The sequence below is a fragment of the Pleurodeles waltl genome, chromosome 4_1 (genome assembly GCF_031143425.1).
Source record: "Pleurodeles waltl isolate 20211129_DDA chromosome 4_1, aPleWal1.hap1.20221129, whole genome shotgun sequence".
Classification (NCBI taxonomy): Eukaryota; Metazoa; Chordata; class Amphibia; order Caudata; family Salamandridae; genus Pleurodeles; species Pleurodeles waltl.
The window spans coordinates 870270028-870293686 of record NC_090442.1 but is presented as its reverse complement, the minus strand read 5'-3'; the positions used below and the strand labels follow the sequence as shown (position 1 = coordinate 870293686).

General features: G+C 46.7%; 1 protein-coding gene across 1 annotated transcript in view; it reads right to left on the bottom strand.

The window, feature by feature from the left end:
* MGAT4C (MGAT4 family member C) overlaps positions 1-23659 on the bottom strand; it is a 943730-nt gene that overhangs the window by 166726 nt on the left and 753345 nt on the right. Inside the window, exon 4 of the mRNA XM_069229623.1 lies at positions 8820-9020. The gene's annotated coding sequence lies outside the window, so the exon portion shown is untranslated. The remainder of the gene's footprint in view (positions 1-8819; positions 9021-23659) is intronic.

Sequence of the window (23659 nt, the reverse complement as noted above, 5' to 3'; positions counted from 1 at the left end):
TCTGGCGGGAGTCTTGGCAATAGTGTCTGGCTTCCGCCTAAATCGCAGGGACCATTTGCATGGTGGTTCTCCTTCTGGAGGGGGAGGAGTGCCGGTTGGTATTAGTTCCAAGGGTGTTTATTTCAGTGCTGAGAAGTAAATGGGGATGTGCAATGGGCTGGGTTGATGGTGGAGAACTGTCCAGGATAGAGTCCAGTCTATTGGTATCACAGATGCATTGTACAAGGGGGCATAGGAAGTGGAGCAATGTCAGTTAAAGGTGGACAGGGTGACAGGGTGGGACACAACGGTGACAATCAGGGGAGTCCTATTTCCGGTTGGTGGGGGTCTTGGCAATGTTCTCTGGCTTCTGCCTGGATCGCAGGGACCTTTGGCGTGGTGGTTCTCCTTCTGCAGGGGTTGGGGTGCTGGTGGCCTGTTGTTCCTGTGGCGGGGCCTCCTGTCCACTAGCGTCGGCGGAGGTGGAGGGCTGTTCTTCGATGTGGCTAGTGTCAGGGGCCTGTTGGTGTGCCACTGCCTCCCTCATGGTGTTGGCCATGTCAGCCAGCACCCCTGCAATGGTGACCAGGGTGGTGTGGATGTCCTTCATGTCCTCCCTAATCCCCAGGTACTGTTCCTTCTGCAGCCGCTGGGTGTCCTTCAGCTTGGCCAGTATCTGGCCCATGGCCTCCTGGGAAAGGTGGTATGCTCCCATGATGTTGGTGAGTGCCTCATGGAGAGTCGGTTCCCTGGGCCTGTCCTCCCCCGTCGCACAGCAGTCCTCCCAGCTTCCCCGTTGTCCTGTGCCTCTGTCCCCTGAACCGTGTGCCCACTGCCACTGACCCCAGGTCCCTGATGGTCCTGTGTTTGTGGGGTTGCCTGGGGTCCCTGTAGTGGTGGACACACTGGTGATTGATGTGTCCTGGGTACAGAGGGATAGGCCCGGTGGGTGGGTGCTGTGATGGTGTTTTCTGAGGGGGGAGGCTCTGTGGTGGTTTGGGAATGTGGCTGGGTCACCGACTGTCCAGAGGTCCCTGATGGTCCAGGTTGGTCATCCTGATCCAGGCGTGCAGAGGTGCTGTCATCGCTGTGGGCCTCTTATGGGGGGGAGGGCTGGATGTTACTGGCACCTCCTCTCCAGTGATATTGTGTGGGGGTCCAGTGGCAATGTAAATGCAGTATTGTTGTTTCTGCGTGTGTCATCTTGTGCATGGGTATGTTTTCCTCTAAGGTTGTTATTGGCAAGGCAGCTTTGGCTTGTGATTTGGTTGGCTAAGTGACTGTCACTAGTGTGCATGCTGTGGTGATGGGTGTCCATGCAGGTCTGTGATGGGTGTCTATGTATTGGTGTTGCATGCAGGGTTTGGTATTGGGATGGGTGGGTTGTGATGGTGGGGTATGTGTGAGGTGGTGGAGTGGTGAGGGTGAGGGCAGGGGTGGGGGTATGTGATGTCATGCAGGTAGGGGGGTGATAGTAATAGAGATTTGACTTACCAGAGTCCAGTCCTCCTGCTACTCCTGCCAGGCCCTCAGGATACATGATCACCAAGACTTGCTCCTTCCATGTTGTTAGTTGTGGGGAAGGAGGTAGGGGTCCACCGCCAGTACTCTGTACAGCTATCTGGTGTCTTGCTACCACGGAATGCACCTTCCCCTGTAGATTGTTCCACCTCTTCCTGATGTCATCCCTTGTTCTGGGGTGCTGTCCCTCGTTGTTGACCCTGTCCACGACTCTCCGCCATAGCTCCATCTTCCCTTCAATAGATGTCTGCTGCACCTGTGATTCGAATAGCTGTGGCTCTACCCGGATGATTTCCTCCGCCATGAACCTTAGCTCCTACTCAGAGAACCTGGGGTGTCTTTGTGGTGTCTTTGTGGTGCCATGGGTGTAGTGTGAGTGGTGTGTGTGATGGTGTGTGGGGTAATGTGTTTGGGTGTGTGCTGTGAGGTGCGTGGATGGTGTATGGGAGATGGTGTTCTGTGGCTCTGGCTCTTTGGGTGCTCTTGGTGTCTCTCTCTCTCTCTGTTGTATATTTGTTTGGAGTCGTGAAGGGTTGTGGGTAGTGTTTTATAGTGGTGTGGGTGTGGTGTGCGTATGTGTGTCAGGTGTGTGTAGTTTGAATTGTCCAATGTGATGTTGTTTTGTTAGTGTGTGTGTATTTTAAGCGTGGCGGTGTGTACTGCCAATGGTTTACCATGGTTGAATGTCTGCCGCGGTGATTCATGGGTCATGATGCTGTGGGCGTATTTCTGTTGGCGTAATGGTGTGGGTTTTGGTACCGCCAGTTTATCACTGACCTTCGGTCTGGCGGACTTGTGTGTGTGTCTCTATAGTGGTGGATTTCTATGTGTGGGTCATATTACCTGTAGCGGTATACCGCCGTGGTATGTTGGCGGCAGTCAGCATGCCGGTAAGCGGCACTTAACGCCAATGTCATAATGAGGGCCACAATGTCATAAAACAAACGCTTTAGTAAACACATGTTGAAAGTTCTTAATGCACAGTAATCTGTTGAAGAGTTCCTAAATGCCACAGTAATCATATATGGAACAGTATCAACAGTTTCCTTTTCACTTTACTTCCCCATTTCGTAGATCATGCTTAGCTACCATTGCTGTTCCTCTTTGATAACTCACTACCAAAGTGCTTTTGAGGTCTAGGTCATCTGTTATAGAGAAAGACTACCAATGGCTTCCTTAATGATTCTTTGCTACAGTATGACTCTAATTGTTCTAAATGCTGGATAGAGTAAATACACAAAAACTTGTGGCACCATGAAGATACCATAAGATTACAACTGATGCTTTATAAAATACCCAAATTAAAAACGTTATACATTTAAAGAACATGGCTATATTATATTTACCAAACATATCACTCCATCATCGCGTTGCAGCCTTCCACAGCTCCTGATCAGTGGCTTCATTGGAATCAATGCAGCATGGGTCAACTCAATGCAGGACCTCACATTGTAGCACTTCGCAGCTCCTGATCAGTACCGACCCAGTGCGATGCAACTCAATGCAGGACTTGGCATTGCAGCACCGCACAGTTCCTGATTGGAACCGGTGGTGAGTAACATGAATCCACGCATGAAGGACACAAGGTACACCTCTCAATGGGACTAATCTGGGTCCTGTATCCTGCCAGCGCTTAATTGTGGTCAAACTGAACTTATGACTGTGTCCTGGTCCAATTCGACTAGATATCCACAGTTGTCACTTTGGCTTCTTTGTGCTATTTATGCTTAAAACTTAAAAATTCTATATTTCAGGTTCTACTGACTGACGCCCTCATTACGAGTCTGGTGGTCCTAGGATGGCCAGATGCACGGTGGCGGTTGGACCTCTGCCACTGTGGCGGTCCAACAGCTACATTATGACCGTGGCGAAAGCGCCACGGTCTGACCACCGGTACCACCACTTTTTCGCCGGCCTATGGCCATACAAAGTCTGGCGGAGACGGGGTGCTGGGGTTCCCATGGGGACTGCAGCACTGCTCATGCACTTGGCATGGGCCGTGCAGGGGCCCCCATGGGCAGCTCTGACGTGCTTTTAACTGCCTGAATTACAGGCAGTGAAAAGCGCGACGGGTGCTGTCGCACCCGACGCACCTCAACATTGCTGCCCGATCGATTACAAGCCAGCATCAATGTTGTCGGTTGTTAGACTTTTCATCCTTGGCGTGGTCTCCCTTAACTTTTTGCCTCTGTTTCCCAGGTTGTTGATGTGTGCTGGACTCTGTTTTTGTTACTCTGGGCACTTTACCACTGATAACCAGTGCTAAAGTGCAAGTGTTCCCATACAAAATGTGTATGTAATTGGCTTATCCATGATTGGCATTTTGATTTACTAATGAGTCCCTAGTAAAGTGCACTAGAGGTGACAGGGCCTATAAATCAAATGCTACTAGTGGGCCTGCAGCACTGGTTGTGCCACCCACATAAGCAGCTCTGTAATCATGTCTCAGACCTGCCACTGCAGAGTATGTGTGTGCAGTTTTAAACTGTAAATTCGACTTGGCAAGAACATGATGGCTACCTTTAAATATGATAAAGTGTAGATTCCCTTTGAGAGCGGATAGACATGTGGAGTTTGGGGTCTCTGAGCTAACAATTTAAAAATACATCTTTTAGTAAAGTTGATTTTGAGATTGTGTGTTTGAAAATGCCACTTTTAGAAAGTGAGCATGTTGTTGCTTTTACAATTTCTGTGACTATGCCTGTTTGTGGATTCCCTGTCTGAGTCAGTTTGACAGTTGGGCTGGTTGCACTTCACACTAGGCAGTGACACAAAGGTAGCTGGGGTGTAGTCTGCATTTCCTAATGAGCCATCTGTGCTAGGAGGAAGAGGAGGAGTGGTCACTTACACCTGAAAGGGCTGTGACTGCCCTCAAACAATTAAGTCTCCAACCCCCTGGTGAGTGTCTGGGGTCTGGCCTGGACAAGGCAGGATTTCACAATCAAGATAGACTTTCCTTTGAAGTAAGCCTACTTCAAAGGGCAAAATGGGTATAAGAAGGGCACCCAAAACCACAAACTTTAGAACACTTCTGGAAACCAAGAGCAACCTCTGCCTGGAAAAGAGCTTAAGAGCTGAGGAAGAAGAGCTGCCCTGCCTGTGGCTGTGCTTTGTAGAGCTATCCTGCAGTTGCTGCTTGTGCCTGTGCTAGAGGACAATGACAGGACTTTGTGTTGCCTTCCTTCTTGTCAAGCTCTCCAAGGGCTTGATTTAGAGCTTGCCTCCTCTTATTTGAAGTCTCAGGGACAGCAAAGACTTCTCTCTGCCAGTACCTGGAGTCTCCGGAGAGACTCCTACTCTGCCAAGTGGTGCCCATCCTGTTCCTGAGACCCTGGAAGGAGAAGCTGGCAGCACAAGAGTAAGAAATCCACGCACAGAACGCCGTGCGGGGAAAAGACAGACGCAGCTGCGATCTGTGGCTGCTCAAAATCGACGCTCACCTGCAACGCGACCCGACCTGAAGATCGATGCCGGGGGCTGGAGAAATGATGCACAGCATCGCTGACGGAGGCTGGTGAGATCACAACCTGCGCTGACTGGATCGACGCATCGCTCTCCTGTGGAGAGAAGAAACGACACACGCTGACCCGACTAAAGGAGAAATGACGCAAGGTCTCGCTCGTGAGTGAAATCTATGCACCGTAAGCCCTTTTTTACGCACACCCGCCCGTGCAGGGTTATTTTTGACGCACCGAAGGTACATTTTCACGCTAACAGTGTTAGTGTGTGTTTAAAATTACCTGAAGACTCTTTTTGCATTTTTAGTGATAACTTGACTTGTGTATTGTGGATTTTTGTCATTTTGGTCTTTTTTTGTTTTTATATAAATATTTTCTATTTTTCTAAACCTGTGTTGTGTCATTCTGTAGAGTTTTCATTAAGTTACTGTGTGTGTTGGTACAAATACTTTACACCTATCACTCTGAAGTTAAGCCTGCTGCTCATGCCAATACCAAGGGGGTAAGCAGGGGTTAGCTGAGGGTGATTCTCTTTTACTCTGACTAGATTGAGGGTCCTAGCTTGGACAGGGGGTAACCTGACTGCCAACCAAATGTCCTACTCTAACATTGGTAGTTTCCTGCTTGGCCATCCGGTGGAAACTCTGGCCCATATTTCTGCTTTTTGACGCAAACCAGCATCGGCGCTGGTTTGCGTCAAAAGTTTTACCGCCGGCTAACGCCATTCCTACGCACCATGCGGGCGCCTTATTTAAGGAATGACATTAGCCAATGCTGCGGACTGGTCAGAGTAAAAAAACGACTCAAACCAGGCTGCACCGGCGTAGGGGAAAATGGGGGTTGTGAGTCAAAAAATGGTGCAAGTCAGGTTTGAGGCAAAAATCATGCCTAAAACCGGACTTGCGCCATTTTTTGATGCACAACCCCCATTGAAATGACTCCTGTCTTAGCAAAGACAGGAGTCATGCCCCCTTGCCCAATGGCTGACGGAGGCTGGTGAGATCACAACCTGCGCTGACTGGATCGACGCATCGCTCTCCTGTGGAGAGAAGAAACGACACACGCTGACCCGACTAAAGGAGAAATGACGCAAGGTCTCGCTCGTGAGTGAAATCTATGCATCATAAGCCCTTTTTTACGCACATGGGGACTTCTGCCATGCCCAGGGGACCTTTGTCCCCTGGGCATGGCCATTGGGCACAGTGGCATGTAGGGGGGCCCACATAAGGCCCTCCTATGCCACTTAAAAAAAATATAAATGAATACTTACCTCAACTTACCTGTACACACCTGGGATGGGTCCCCCCATCCATGGGTGTCCTCCAGGAGTGGGTGAGGGTGGCAGGGGGTGTCCCTGAGGGCAGGGAAGGGCACCTCTGGACTCCTTACATGGTCAGAGACCATGGAAGAGAGCCCACAGGTCCCATAACGCCTGCCCTGACCCAGGCTGTGCACCATTTTTCAAGGCCCCCCCTCCTGTGCGTCAAAATGACGCTGGAGTATAAATAAGGTGCACAGGCCTTAAAGTCATTTTTGGGCAGGAGCGCCTACTTTGCATGTCATTAACGCAAGGCAGTTTCCCGCATCCAAAAAATGACACACACGGAGGAATTTTGACGTCCGCGGGCTCGGGCATCAAAGTTTAAATATGGTGCATGGTTTGCGCCGAATGTGCGTCAAAATTATTGACGCACATTCAGCGCAAACAGAGTATAAATATGCCCCTTTCATTCTACCTGCTGGCCCAGCTGGAAACTTGTGGTAGGGCCAGCGTGCGGAAGACCGAACTGGTAGCCTTCCGACCTAACGAGTTTGGCGGGCGGCCTTCGCCGCCTGCCAATCTCAAGATGAGGCCCTGAATGTTTGTTGTTCTAGAATCATTTTATTTCTTAAAATACACTCTATATTTCCAAATAAGTTTAGGGTTTTTCTTCTGTTCGTTTTCTACTTTATTAAAGGTTACCTGCTGACTAAAAGCTTTACACATTGCCTATAGGTTAATGCTGACTTCTTTGCACCAAGCTATTAGAGGGTTAAGCATAAGTTAATTTGGTGACTTTTTGTGCTTCACCCTGACAAGGATTGTGGTTGTTGCATGAGTGAGGCTTCCACCTCCCTCAATCAATAACCAATTTCTTACAAGCACATTCACAGTATGGGGGTAGGTGATATCCTGCACTCAACATTTTTATAGGACGAATTTAGCACTCTATATTGTGTCATACAACCAAACTGGATAGTGTCTGTCCCTAGTAGTTTTTTGTGTTCATAAAGCACTCTTTCTCTTTCTGTACCCAGATTTTCCAAAAGAAACTCCGCCGAAGAGAGGTCATTTGTCACTTAAGGGAAATGAATAGATAGAACTTTCGCAGTCTTTTTATAGTTTCACAGATAAGCTCTTTAAAACAACACGAAGGATTTACGTTTTGTTGAAAGGTTCTCTTCACTTATATGTGTAAATCTATGGTATTAGTTGATTTTTCCTGTGATTTTGATAGTGAAAGTGGCACAGAAAGCACTCTTTTACGTAGTATTTATACAAGGAGAAATGTATACAGACATCCATCTATCTTTTTCATGTATTTTCTTTTCCTGAAAATATGCTTCAAAAATTAAATTCCCCAAAGCTATACCTCCGCTAAAAAGAAAGCGCTTGTTAAATATCAGTATGAGGCTTATATCCTTCCCAGGTCCCACCTGAGATATCAACATTTGTGTGGCAAAACAAAAATAGAAAAAAAAAACAGAAAAACCTTTCATCCCTTTGAAGCTTGAAAGGCTTTAGGCTATTTTAAATACATTGAAGAAACGAAAATCCGCTTGACTTTTCCACAAAGGAGCAAAGCCGTTGTTTACTGCTAGAAAAATTCGGCTCAGAAGAATAACAGGAATGAACGTCAGAGAAAAAATCTGTCTGTAGGAATTTTAAGAACAAGACGTTCGAAAAAGGGTATTTTGCTAAACATGTCAAGAAGCTGCACATGGGAGCTTAACTTTCATGGTGTTATGGAAAGGAAAGATAATGAATTCAAGGAGGATTAAAGATTTGCTTTTGTGAAAGAAATGTGCAATATACATTTCTGAAATGTTGAGCAAAACACCGAAATTAATTTATTTCAACATGCTTCTTGAGAAATAGACAACACCTAGCTGTATAGCCTGGCATTGAGATGTAAGGTATACGTTGTGCAATTACTTATTTCGCCTGCCATTTTAGTACAGGGATGTTCAGTTTCATTGAAAAGGTTAACAAAATCACAATTTAAAAATCCTGTAAGCACTTCTTGCACTTTTGCAAGGATATCACCTGACCTATGTAGAGAGGAAAAATATCCAAGGAAACATTTTATTAGATGCAAAAGAAGAAAACAAGAATAAAATGTAAACATTCCTCGAATTGCTTGCAATGTTAATAATTGTCATAATGACACGCGGAACACTTAGAAAAAACAATCCACTGCACTAGTATGTTATGCGCTTTATAATATACTGTTTTAATGAGCTCTATGTTCTGATGAGGTATAGGGAAGTAGGCTTCAATTTACCGGCGACACCTGTGTTCAGATACAACACCATATAACCTAATGCATGCATTACTGCAAGAAGGAACTCATTTTCATGCTGCTGGCCATGCTATGTAAAGTGACCGATTCTCTTTAAATAATATTTAAACTTACAACTTATTTTACAAGTGCAATTAATGTGAAACTGAGAAAAATTAAATATGTTCAGTGTATAAACCTTACATCACTTCCATGGCATGCTTGGAGGCTGACACATTGTACATTATTGAGAAATTACACCTCAGTGGAGTACACAAATACCACCTGGGAAAGAGTGGCAAACAAAAAAAGATCATACCTTAAGTGGTTGTAATCAGTCCTACATGTGTATCCTTACTCCAAACTCAGGCTTTGTTCACAGAGTCTTCTCTTGCTGTGTAGGACAGTGAACTTCGTAAAGCACATTTCACTGCCTTCCAGGCTCACCGATTTCAGGACTTTAGGGTATGTATGCACCTCGACGGGTTATTTTCATCCAAAGTAGCTGCATCACCACCCACTGAAAATCAAAACAAACGTGAGACAAAATGAAAAATTGAATAAAAAAGAAAGCATCAATGATTACTCACTACCAGACACGATCTATTTTTTTTATTGGAAAGAAATCTATTGTTTTTTTTAGAAAATGAAAAACCACTGACAGTTTATACACAGGGACAAAAATATTTCATGAGCACCCGAGCAAGGGATACACATTTGGTAAATAGGAACGATTAAAAGGATTTCACTTTTCATAAAAACATTGAAAGGTGTACATTTAATTTGATACATGTTTTGCCATCTGCCCTAATTCTTTCTGATACTGACTTCTCCATTGTACCATCCCCCCAAATTTTGACTTCATAAACCCGACCTCTCCTAAAAAACATCAAAATATTTAGAGCAGTTCCAATAACGTTCAACTGTTTCACTTCAATCATCCTCACATTTTTGACCTATTTCTTCAATTAGGTTCTTATGAATGCAACCTATAATTTATCTCGATATGAAACAATCTTTGCCGAAAACATCCAAACCGATTGCTACCATAACCCATCTGCCTCCGTTGTGCTTTTGCAAATCTCTGCTTGGACCATAACACTTTCATTATTGACACTATGGTAATCCAAAGTGACATTTCAATTACTTCCCATCCAACAGGCTTTAATTCATCTTCTCACTTATCAAGAAACACCAGACTTGCACCACAAAATAAGAGCTCATGATGAGGCATTATAAATTTGACTTGCTCGATCACTTGAAGAACTATGCACAATTATATAGCACCGACATTAAGTAGCATAGAAGAAGGACCTCTCTTTTATTGTTGTTAAAGTACAACCAATTATCCTTTCCCGAGACATTGACTTGTTCACAAATATCCGATGTGAAATTATATATAGAAGAGTGCATTGAGTGAGTCGTATCACAGAAATTCTGATCTGTGATACCAGTCCCTTGATCAAGAGTCTACACTTCAAAATATAAATTGCAGCTGACAGATCAAGCAGGTAGATCAACAAAGACACTTTTACCTCCTTCCACCTCGCCCACTGAGAAAATAAATAATGTTCTATGTATACCTCCTTCAATTTTGTAAGTGTTTGGCAAGACTCAGACCTTAGCCGGTTTTATTATTCGGGTACTTCTATAGTTGGCTAATCCCGTCAGTCTAAAATATTACAATGAATTAAAAGAATGGAAATCAGCATCAAAAGTTTTACTTGAACACTACTAAAGAAAATAACCATAACATAGTTCTTTAACCCTTTCGTGCCTGGAATGTAACTTGAACACATCCGGCAGTAGCACATAAAGTGAGCACTGTAAATGCTAATTTAAGACAAGGTATTTGCCACTGTTTTAGGCTGACCCTTCTCTTAAATGGCTGAAGAGCTGGATTAGCACCATTGTTAGAAATTGGGTTTCTGGTTGGCTAGGGTATGCACCTCAGCCAGGCAGAACCCAACACTTTAATCAGGGCAGGTTAGTTACACACTAAGCAGCATCTTAGGCTGCGGGTGACCTGATGAGAAGATTCCTAGTGTTGGTGGGCCTAGCACACAGAGCTCGGGTCCTGGGGATAAGCTACACTGACGGCAGCTTACTCCGAGATTGGCGGGACCGGCTACTGATGACTCTTGTGTCGGCAGACCTGCCTCTCAGCTTTTATCACAGGGGCAGCCTCACCATCAGAGCAGCAGTCCAAGAACTGGAGTATACAGTGAACAGAAGCCCCAGTCGGGAAAGGCACAGACCCAGGATGCTGGCGTGGGCTAGAAGGGATGGAAGCCCCACGCTGGAATCCTTGGACAGGAAGCGCCCAGTGAGTCAATTAGGGGTGATGCAAGGTCCTTGATGTCCCGAGGGCCCATGCAGGAAAACCAGGGGGGAAGCCAATAAGTCCTTGGAGATTCTTGGACGGAGGGATGTAGAGAATCACCCAGTACTTCTCGCTGCAGGGTAGATTGAGCAAGCAGCAGGCCAACACAACAGAGCAGGCAGCAAAGTGGCAGTCCCTCATACAGCAGCAACAGCATTAGGTCAACACAGCTATGCAGGTGCAGAGTGGCAGTCCCTCCTGGCAGTCCAGTAGGCCTTCTTCCCAGCAAAGTGTCCTTGGTTCCCATAGTGATCTAAAAACATGGGGTCAGAGCCCCTGTACCTATACTCAAAAATGCCTTTGTTCAGACGGTAACTTCAAAAGAGCCCCTTCAAGTGAAGCCCAATACCCTTTCAACTTAGCCTTGTCTCCAGACATCAGTAGGTGGTTAATCAGTCCATTGTGTGAGGACAGGACACAACCTATTCACATATAAGGTGTGAACGACCCTCCCTCTCCCAAGCCCAGGATGACTATCAGTCTCCAAATGCCTTTTCTGTCCCACCCAGCCCCTTCCGTGTGATAGCTATCTGAAAATTATGTAACAAGTGGAGATGTCACTCTGCCCCAGGTGTGGATTGGAGTCAGGCTGCAAAGCACTAGAGTTATAAGCATAGAGAACTGCTCACTTTCTAAAATAGTAATGAAAAATCTACCTACACCAGTAAGCAGGATTTTTCATTACCATTCCAAACATACCAAACATGCCCACACTACTCCTCACAAATCAGGAATTACCACTTAGACATATACCAAGGAATTCCCAATGCGAACCTATGGAAGGAGCAGCACTCACAGTAGTGAAAAATTAAATAGGCTATTTATCACTACTAGCACATGTAAAACATAAAATAATATGTCCTACTTTTTATATCACACAGCACGTTGCCCATAGGGCTATATATGGCCTACATGGGGGGGGGCATAGGTGTAGTAAAAATGGAGTTTAGGCCTTGGCAAGTAGTTTGACTTGCCAAGTCAATGTGGCAGTAAACTGTGCATGCAGGCCCTGCAGTGGCAGGCCTGAGACAAATGTGAAGGGCTACTTCTGCAGGCCCACTGGTAGCATTTCATTTACAGGTCCTGGGTACATGGTATACCACTTAAAAGGGACTTACAGGTAAATAAAATGAGCAAAACAGGTGTAAACAAATTTTGCCAAGTTTTAGAGGAGAAAGCATATGCACTTTAGCACTTATTAGCAGTGGTAAAGTGCCTAGATTCCCAAAGCCAACAAAAGGACCAGAATAATAGGAGGAGAAAGGTAAAACCATAACCATGCAGAAATGGCCATTTCCAACAACCATGTTACCACTTTAGAATGTTCTTAGTACTTAGTCACAGGAATTTTTAGGATGCGCTGCATTTGACTCAGAATGTAGCAACATTGGTTGATACCTCTGAAGTAAGCAACAGCAAAATAAGAACACAATTACAACATAACAGGACACACCACAGTAAAACAGCCCAAACTGAATGCAACACAAACATACAGTGCAATTCAATAACATCACATTACAATACTGCAGTACAAAAACACAGCAACATAATAAAGAACAGAACACATCACCACACAATGAAATGCAACACATAAAATGCCCACAAATATTTTTATCACACCTTCAGAATCCTGCCTTTATTGTAGCAAAATGTGTTTGTACCAACTTGCCCTAACTTACAATCTAGGACATAAAATAGTGCCAGTCAAAAGAGGTAAAATGTATGATGTAGAAGCGGGATCATTACAGAAACATGAAATATACATGATCAAGGAGTTCCTGCCATACACTGCTCTGGAAGTGATCATAATTGGAGCTATAAGTAATAGGCTTGATAAAACACTGCCACACAATCATCCATAAACCACGAGTCATTCATCTCTTTCTCCTTCTGTTGGCAGAGATATGTTACATGCAGATGTAGAATTTATATGGAATCTGAACTGTGATTCTCAGTTTGTACATACAAATATTAGAAGCATTCTGATAAAAAAATATTTTTCAATGTGGCTTTGTGGTAAATAATGGGGGAGCGTTTTTGTTGGAAATGGCCCTTTTTGCAGGATCAGCCCCAGACTTTTTGACTTCCTCTTCCACTTTTTGCTGAATCAGTTTTTGTTGGCTCTAGGACTGCTAACCAGTGATAAAGTGCTTGTGCTCTCTCCCTAAACATGCTAACATTGTCTTCTCCTCAATTGGCATATTTAATTAACTTGTAAGACCCTAGTAAAGTGGACTATATGTTCACAGGGCCTATAAATTAAATGCTACTAGTGGGCTTGCAGCACTGATTGTGCCACCCACTAAAGTAACCTTTCAAACATGTCTCAAGCCTGCCACTGCAGAGCCTGTATGTGCAGTTTTAAACTGCCACTTCAACCTGGCAAGTGCACCCACAAAACCTTTTTTATTACATAGATGCCACCCCTAAGTTAGGCCCTGGGTAGCCCCAAGTGCAGGGTGCAATCTATTTAAAGTGTTGTACCTGTACCTTTTAAAGTTAACATGCCCAGGTGGTGAAAACTGCTAAATTTGTTTTTTACTGCCGCAAAGCCTATCTCCCTCTTAGGTTAACATTGGGGTTAACTTGAAGCATCCCATAAGTGTAACTTATATTTGGGAAAAGACAGAATTATGGAGTTTGGTGTCTCCGGCCTCACAATTTAAAATCACAACTTATGGTGAAGTTGGATTTCCAAATTGTAAGTCTGAGAATACCACTTTTAGAAAGTTTACATTTTCTTTCTTTAACCATTCTGTGCCTCTGACTGTCTCTGAATATACATCTGGGGTGGGTGACAGCTGGGCTTTGTGCATTACCTCTAAACAGTCACACAAAAACGAAGCTTGGATGTGACATTTGCATCCTGATGGCCCATCACCAGGCTGATGGGTCTTCCTGGGCTAGATGGGTGGGTGGAGCTGACACTTACACCTGAATAGGGCTGTGCCACTTCTCACACAGAGTGCTTCATAATCCCCTCTAACGTGTCTGGAGTCAGGGAAGGAAGGGCAGGGACCTTTTGATCTTCAAAGGCCTTTTTAAGGTCGCCCCCACTTCAAAAGTGCATTTGGGTATAAGTTTTGGACTCCGAACCCCACCAAACCATAACTATACGGGGACCAATGACACTCTGCCAGGAATAAGGACTGCTGTTCTACCAGGAGGGACTGCCACTATTCTAACTGCATTGCTGTATTGACCCATTGCTTGCTGTGTGCTGTGCTGTAGGAGGGATGCCATTTTGCTACTAGCTCTGCGGTGTTAGCCTGCTGCTTCTTGCCTGGAATGAGAAGGAAGGGACATGTTCTCTATATTCTTGAACAAAAGATTCTCCAAGGGCTTGTTGGCTTGTCCACTGCTTTTCTTCAGTCTCAGGGACATCAAAGACTTCTGGTGCTACTGGACTTTGCCTTCTGAGAGTCCTACCTTTGCCTGAGGTGCCCCCTCCAGCCCTGGGCCTCAGAAGTGGGTCTTTGCAGCCCTTTTCATTTCAATGTTGACACATTTGGGACTTTGCACCAATCGTAGTTGATGCATCTCTCCTTTGCCATCAACTCAGCGGCTAATTGATGACATAGCCTTGATGTCCTGTGCAGCTCCTCGCCGACGGACATCGGATTCACGATCCACTTGGCTCGATGACAACAGTTGTTGGGGCTCAATGTCGATGTGTTTCCATTCACTTTAGCAATGACACAGGACCCCCCTTCCCTTTGCATGTCTCGAAAGCAACGCAGTGGACTCTTGACTTTGACAAATGCTCCATCAATGGTACTGTTTCAGCAGGACCTGTCTGAGTCCTGTAGCCGGCCTACTCACCATTGGGGACGGCCTGGATTTTGGATTTGCAGCTGTCCTTTGCGACCTCTGGTAACCTTTTGATCGTTATAGACTTCTAAGCACTGTTTTTTCGAGTTAATGTTTAAATATTCATTTCTTGACTTCTACTTATTGGATTTTTGTCATTTTGGTCTTGTTGTACTCAGATAGCGACTCTCTAATTTTCTAAACTGGAGTCTTTTGTGGTGTCTTTCACTATCTAACTGTAATGTAAGTGTTGCACACATACTTTACATATTGCTATTTAAGTTAAGACTGACAGTTCTGTACCAAGCTACCAGAGGGTGAACACAGGTTAGTTTAGGGTGTGTATCTGAATCTCCCAGACTAGGATTGTGGTGCTTACTTGGACAGGGTGCGTACCCCTGCTAACCAGAGACCCAATTTCTAACATTTGTGATGAAAATTACTTTTGAATGTAGCTTTGTGGTAAAGAATGTGTGATAACCCAAACGCAAACACAATGTACTAAAAACCTATTCCAATAAATGTCTCAAAGGCAGTATATTGCCAAAGAAGGACAGAAGAAAGAAAGACTGAAAGCCAGTCATCTCTTCAATTGGTTAAGTGGAAGTTGGTGCTGAATTCAGCAAGGCAATTTATTTTCTTTCTGCTAGCATTATAACATCACAGCTTAACAGTAATATATTATTACAATACAGTAGTCACCTCATTTACTTAAAACACATGAAAGGTGATGTTACAACACAACTGTACTATAAACATTAGATGTAGGCTTTCTACAAGGTTTGCTGGTTTCCATTTATACTAATGCAAATAACATTCCTGAGAGGCATTCTAGGGCGAGCATGTATGAAAAAGTCTATAAGAATGCATTTATAAAACAATGTAACTATAGTCCACTCATCTTTGAACAAAGCAACTTATTGATAAAATGGAGTAATGGGGTGTAAGAAAGTAAATTATTAATTAGAGCAGATGGTAGTCCACCACAAATAGTAAAGTTGATAACCATTTGGTCCTGCCAAAGTTTTCAGTAATTTTAACCCGAGCTCAATCCCTGGTAGCTGTGGCATAAAGCAGACAGTTTTGACCTACTAAAATCTATAAAGCATTTATGAGTACTAAAACTATTAAAAGGTCAAAACACAACACATTAAAAATCCCTCCCTGCTTTATAATAAAAGAGAAAGCTTTAATGCGCAAAATGACACCAAAACAACAAAAATCCAATAAGCGGACCCAGAGATAAGAATTTTTCAATATTTCAGTGGAAAAGAACAAAAAAAATAAAGCACTTAGGGGGTCATTCTGATCCCGGCGGGCGCCGCCCGCTGGGCGGAAACCGTCCAAAGACCGCACCGCGGTCAAATGACCGCGGGGTCATTTCAACTTTCCCGCTGGGCCGGCGGGCGATCTCCAAAAGATCGCCCGCCGGCCCAGCGGGAAAGCCCCTGCAAAGAGGAAGCCGGCTCCGAATGGAGCCGGCGGATTTGCAGGGGTGCGAAGGGTGCAGTGGCACCCGTCGCAATTTTCACTGTCTGCTAAGCAGACAGTGAAAATCTTTGTGGGGCCCTGTTAGGGGGCCCCTGCACTGCCCATGCCAGAGGCATGGGCAGTGCAGGGGCCCCCAGGGGCCCCACAACACCCGTTCCCGCCAGCCTCTTACAGGCTGGCGGGAAGGGGGTCGGAATCCCCATGGCGGCGCTGCAAGCAGCGCCGCCATGGAGGATTCCCTGGGCCAGGGGAAAACCGGCGGGAAACCGCCGGTTCCCCTTTTCTGACCGCGGCTTTACCGCCGCGGTCAGAATGGCCCGGGAAGCACCGCCAGCCTGTTGGCGGTGCTTCCTCTGCTCTCCACCCTGGCGGTTTGAAACCGCTAGGGTCGGAATGAGGGCCTTAATGTAAGTCAAGGTTGCAATAGACCGGGAGCAAGGTGCAATTTCAGGCCAACTGAGATTAACCCAAGCTTCATCTTGGGTCAGATACAATAAGTGGATTGGTCTTAGTGAAAGTTAACAACGTTTCTATACTCCATTTCACAAAAATACGTTGTCACTTTTTTAGCAGAAGAGCATTGAAATGCCTTCTAATCCCCAACACAGAATGGGACTTCATCTCTTTTAGAGAATTCAAATGCTCTCCAAGCGGATCACTGCTGAAACTGAAGCCACCCAAAGTAGAACCAATAGATGGATACCTGGAGGAGGTTTGTCCCACTAGCACTCTGAAATTTTGGTGATGTGTCGCTGACCATTTTCTAAGTTCTTGTGCAGAATGGGACTTAGATGTATCTTCTGAGATGTGGGGACCTTTGAGTGGGAAAAAGCTGAAATCCAATCTCGTGCTTTGGGCTTCCGTTTGGATCATTATTATGGCAGGTCCAGAAGAAGCACTTAAGCTCTAGAGGAAACGTTTTCAAAAGATCCCAACATTTCTTGTGGTGCCCAAACAACCGCAAGAATCCACTTCTGCAGCCCCCAGGACCTCATGGGAGGGACTTAGAGACTCTCACGGTTGAGTTCTCCTGGTCTGCTGGGCACTTTAAGAAAAATTGCCTCTTTAAGCTTTTCTGTGACTCTGTGGCAAAGCAGGAGGTCAAACAACTAACCCCTGAAGTCTACTTCTTTGTCTTGGTTATAAGTAGGAACAGGTCCACCCCTTCAGGAGGTTTCCTGACAGGTCTTAAACAGTAGGTGCTGTTCTGTTCTTCCACCTGTCAGAAGGTGTTCTGAGGAGGTGCCTTGACAGTGGACTGCTCCCTTTCCCTGCGCAGCTCCACCTGGTAGCTGCTGCCGCCTTCATGGATTCTGACCCTCTAGTCAGTGTTCAACACCATCCTCTACCCGCAGCCTCCTACCTGCGCCTCATTCCTGGTGGTCCAGCGGATGAGATTCCTTGATCTGCTGCTGCTCACTCTTTGCCCCTCTGCTCTGACTTTTATCTTTGTTTTTTCTTCTCTTTTTCCCTCTGCCCTGTTGCCTCTTTCCTGCCACCTTTGGCATTTTTCTCTCCCCCTTTTCTGCCCCTGCTGCTGCAATGCCCCTTGGCCCCTTCCCCCTTCCAATGCTGTTTTCCCACTTTTCCCAATCCCTGCGTTTCCGACCTCTTAGCTGCCCACCCCACCCCACACAGTACCTAATGGCGGCCACTGCGCAGTGAAGAGGCATTCCAACTGACCTTGTCAGTGGACTGCTCTCTTTTCCTGCATAGCTCCACCTGGTAGCTGCTAGCCCCTTCACGGATTCTGACCCTCTCGTCAGTGTTCAAGACCCTCCTTCACCAGCAGGCTCCCGTCTGCACCTCATCCCTTGTGGTACAGTGGAAGAGCTTCCTTGCTCTGCTGCTGCTCTGCCCTCTGCCTCTCTGCTCTGCCTTTTCTCTTTGCTTTTCTTTCTCTTTTTTCACCTCTTTTCCTTTTTTCCCTCTGCCCTTTTGCCTCTTTCCTGCCACCTTTGGCAATTTTTCTCCCCCCCTTCTCTTCCCCTGCTGCTGCGATCCCCTGCAGCCCCACCCTCCACCAGTGCCACTTTCCCGCGTTTCCCCCTTCCCTGTGTTTCCGGCCTCCCAGCTGTTCAGTCCATCCAGCACAACACTTAATGGCGGCCTTTGTGCGGCCGTGCAGCTGGCACGCTTAAGGCACACCAAAGCAAAGCCCGTCTGTGCCCATCTGTGCCTGGACCTTGCCCAGCACCATGGACCCTGGCCCTCTGACTCCCCACTGCTACGATGCCAGCACCCTCCACACCCTCAACCCCGGATGCCACACCAATTTCTGCCTTGTGACACCGAAAGACAATCGGCCCCTTCTCATGCCGAAACTGCTGCTGCACCTTCTTCCACAGCTGCACTCCAGCACCTTCCACCGGTTGATTGACAAACACTGGGCTGGGCCCAACCGCCTCAGTTGTATTCTGCTCAACACCCGCTACCTCCACGAACAAGCCATAGAAATCTGGGACCTACTCAATACCGTCTTCCCCGACATTGTCTTTCTCACAGAAACCTGGATGAACCCTAGCTCAGCCCCAGACATCACCACCGCCATCCCTGATGGCTACAATATCACTCACAAGGACCGCACCAACCGCCCAGGAGGAGGTATCGCCATTGGACACAAAAGCACCCTTCGCCTGACCACCCACTCGGACGACCGAACGACCAACAAGGAACACCTCCGTTTCCAGGTACAGACCAACCCAAATATCACCCTCTGTGGCACCCTCATTTACAGACCTCCTGGCCCTCGCACACCCTTCATCAACACCATCATCGACTTCATCGCACCCCATGCTCTCGCCTCCACCAACTACATGCTACTCAGCGACCTCAATTTTTACCTGGACAACCCCAGTGACCCAAACACTGCATCCCTACTAGAGTACCTCACCACCATCGGACTCAAACAACTGGTCACCTCTCCAACTCACTCAGCAGGACATTCCATTAGTGACTACATTGCCTTCAGCCACAACTCTGAGATTCCCTGGATAGACCACCACTGCATCCACTTCTCCTTCACCAAACCCACTGTACAACACCACGCCCACTGCCTCCCCCGTAGAAGCTGGAACAAGGTCACTGAAGAACAGCTGATCACCTTCCTCAGCAAGACCCCACCATGGATATCCACTGACACCAACGCCTCAGCATACAACCTCCAACAATAGATCCCTGACTGCACCGACCCACTGGCTCCCCTAGCAAACAACACCCCAAGAAAGCAAGCTGGTTCACTCCCTCCCTTCAAGAGTCTGGGCGCACCTGCAGCCAGCTAGAGAAGAGATGGAGGAACAGCAAGACCCCGGAAGCCCACACAGCATTCAAAACCGCTGTTAGCTCACACCAACTCCTCATCAAAACAACAAAGAAAACAGCTTTTCAAGAAAGGATCAACACCAACACACAGAACAACAAAGAACTCTTTGCCGTTGTCAAAGAATTCGCGAAACCAAACACAGAGACAACAGACATCCCACCCTCCCAAGACCTCTGGAACTGGTTCAGAACCTTCTTCAACTACAAGATCAAGCAGATCTGCAACAGATTCAACACCCAAGACCCCTCTGACCCACCTGCCCCCACCACACCCACCAGAACCTGCTCAGCTGGACCCCTCACAATAGATTACACCCTCCAGATCATGAACAGCATCCACTCCGGATAGCCCTTGGACCTCTGCCCACCCCACATCTTCCACAGAGCCGCCATCACCATCACCCACAGGCTCAGCCACACCATTAGCTGCTCCATCAAGACTGCCACCTTCCCTGAAGGCTAGAAACATGCCAATATTAACCCACTGCTGAAAAAAGCCGTCTGCTGACCAAACAGACCTCAAGAGGTTCAGACCCATCTCCCTGCTGCCCTACCCTGCCAAAGTCATCAAGAAGGTCATCAACGCCCAGCTCTCCGATTTCAACAAAGCCAATCACACCCTGGACATCTCCCCATCTGGCTTCCGAAGCAACCACAGCACAGAGACCACCTCCCCTGCCACTACAAAGGACATCTGCTCCAACCCTCGACCAAGGTGAAACAGCAGCTTGCAACAACCTGGATCTCTTGGCCACCTTCAACACCATTTCCCATTGTGCCCTATACTCAAGACTCCATGACGCCGGCAACCACGATAAATGCACTATAGTAAATTAAGAAACCCCTGTTAGGTAATGCACTGCAGAGGTCTGGGTGTAACCGGAGAGGCACAGAATTAAATCTTGGTGGTGCAGTGGAGATTTTGGAGAATAGAGATGTCTGTATTTTTAGTGCTGCAGGTCAGGCCCCAGCCTGTGACAGAAAGGACCATTAATGTCTAAGTCATTATTTTAAACTTGCATTGTACACAATGTAAGATGAACTGCTGCAAAATGCACAAAAATGATTAAGATAAAATGGTGCTTCGACAAAATTAGATTTTAGAAAGCCCACACCTTAAGCATTTTTTGTTTGTATAGGTGTACCTTAAAAGGAAGCACTTCACAACTCAGCTCAGTAATTATTTGGCTGCCTGTAGGAAAGTACCATCTTGCCTGGCATGTTACCCCCATTTTTACTTGTGTGTCTGTTTGTTTTTGCCTGTGTCACTAGGATCCTGCTAGCCAGGACCCCAGTGCTCATAGTTTGTGGCCTATATGTGTTCCCTGTGTGGTGCCCAACTGTTTCACTGAGGCTCTGCTAACCAGGACCTCAGTGTTTATGCTCTCTCTGCTTTTAAAATTGTCATTGCAGGCTAGTGACTATTTTCACCAATTCTGATTGGCACACTGGAATACCCTTATAATTCCATAGTGTATGGTACCTAGGTATCCAGGGTATTGGGGTTCCAGGAGATCCCTATGGGCTGCAGCATTTATTTTGCCACCCAAAGGGAGCTCAGACAATTCTTACACAGGACTGCCACTGCAGCCTGAGTGAAATAACGTCCACGTTATTTCACAGCCATTTTACACTGCACTTAAGTAACTTATAAGTCACCTATGTGTCTAACCCTCACTTAGTGAAGGTTACGTGCAAAGTTACTAAGTGTGAGGGCACCCTGGCACTAGCCAAGGTGCCCCCACATTGTTCAGGGCAATTCCCCTGGACTTTGTGAGTGCGAGGACACCATTACACGTGTGAACTACATATAGGTCAATATCTATGTGTAGCTTCACAATGGTAACTCCGAACATGGCCATGTAACATGTCTAAGATCATGGAATTGTCCAACCAAGCCAAATCTGGTATTGGGGTGCCCATCCCATGCATCCCCAGGGCTCCAGCATGGACCCTGGGTACTGACAAACTAGCTCTCTGGGGTTTTCTCTGCAGCTACCGCTGCTGCCAACCCTCAGACAGGTTTCTTCTCTCCTGGGGTCTGGGCAGCCCAGTCCCAGGAAGGCAGAACAAAGGATTTCCTCTGAGAGAGGGTGTTACACCCTCTCCCTTTGGAAATAGGTGTTAAGGGCTGGGGAGGTGTAGCCTCTCCCAGCCTCTGGAAATGCTTTGAACGGCACAGATGGCGCCCTCCTTGCATAAGCCAGTCTACACCGGTTCAGGGAGCCCCGAGCCCCTGCTCTGGTGCAAAACTGGACAAAGGAAAGGGGAGTGACCACTCCCCAGTCCATCACCACCCCAGGTGTGGTGCCCAGAGCTCCTCCAGTGTGTGCCAGACCTCTGCCATCTTGAATGCAGAGGTGTAAGGGCACAATGGAGACCTCTGAGTGGCCAGTGCTAGCAGGTGACGTCAGAGACCCCTTCTGATAGGCTCTTACCTGGTTAGGTAGCCAATCCTCTTTTGAGGGCTGTTTAGGGTCTCTCCTGTGGGTTCCTCTTCAGATAACGAATGCAAGAGCTCACCAGAGTTCCTCTGCACTTCTCTCTTCGACTTCTGCCAAGGATCGACCGCTGACTGCTCCAGGACGCCTGCAAAACCGCAACAAAGTAGCAAGAAGAATACCAGCAACATTGTAGCTCCTAATCCTGCAGGCTTTCTCGACTGTTTCTTGGTGGTGCATGCTCTGAGGGATGTCTGCCTTTACCCTGCACTGGAATCCAAGAAGAAATGTCTTGTGGGTAGACGGAATCTTACCCCTGCTACCGCAGGCACCAAACTTCTGCATCAACAGTCCTCTGGATCCCCTTTTATCTTGACGAGCGTGGTCCCTGGAACACAGGAGCTGGATCCAAGTGACCCCGACAGTCCAGTGGTCCTTCTGTCCAAATTTGGTGGAGGTAAGTCTTTGCCTCCCTACGCCAGACAGTAATCCTGTGTACTGCGTGATCTGCAGCTGCTAGGGCTTCTGTGCGCTCTTGCAAGGATTCCTTCGTGCACAGCCTAACCCAGGTCCCCAGCACTCCGTCCTGCATTGCTCAACTCACTGAGTTGACCACTGACTTTGTGGGACCCTCTTTTGTTGTGCTGAGATGACTGCCATGCTCAGATTTCTTGAACGCCTGTTCAAGTGCTTCTGCGGGTGCTGCCATTTTTGCGTGGGCTCTCTCTGTTGCGGAGGAATATAGTGAAGAGATTCGTAGCAAATATTTGATGTGATGCTTAAATCATATGTAGGATTATGATAGCATTTCAGATAGGATTAGGGATGTTATAAATTTAGTCAACGAATGTCATGAGTAATTTAAACTGCAAGGGCAAAAGCAGTGCATGGCGAGGGCCAGTTTTTTTTCAGTGAATTTCTAAGTATTTTTTAAAGTAAAGTCAATATTCTTACAATTCCTAACTATAACGTCACTTTAACCTTTGTTTTCTTTTCGTTTAATTTTTTGTTTTTTCTGCCATCGATGGTCCTTTGTGTATGACCCTCCAGGGCCATTGTGCTGCTACTAACCCTCCCACTTACAATGCATGATCTTTTGTGTGCCACTGCTCCCTCCCACCTACTCTGCGTGGTCAGCTTGCTGCCCCTGACCCCCTTCCACCTTCCCTCCATTATCTATGTGTAGGCCCTCCATGGTGTGTTGTGCTAACAGTACCCATACCACTTGCCTTGCATGGTCAGCTTGCAGCTCCTGCCTTCCATGATCCGTTGGTATGATAGACATACATGTTTTTTAATTTAGAACACCTTATATTGCAGCATGTTTGTGGCATCATTTACGTGGTTATTGTTTGCAGGGCCATGGAAAGGCTGCCGGGAAACTAGTGCCCGGGCCACATGGGGGACGTGCACTGCCCATGCTCAGTCCAGGGGAATCCCTGCCCAGCACCATCGGAATGTGCACTGTCTGCTTTGCAGACACTGAGCATTCCGATGGTGCTGGTGTGTTACAGTATGGGCCTCAGACCAATGCCATAGCACTGTTCCAGGGGGTCAGCCCTGTGGGAACAATGTAATACAATATTGCCGCTGGTCAGCGTGGCGGGAACATTGTAATGCACTTAGGGGGATGCCACCACCATGGTGGTGGTGTCCTCTCTGCAGGTTTGGCAGTCTGACTGCCAAACTCTTAATGAGGCCCTAAGTGTGGTG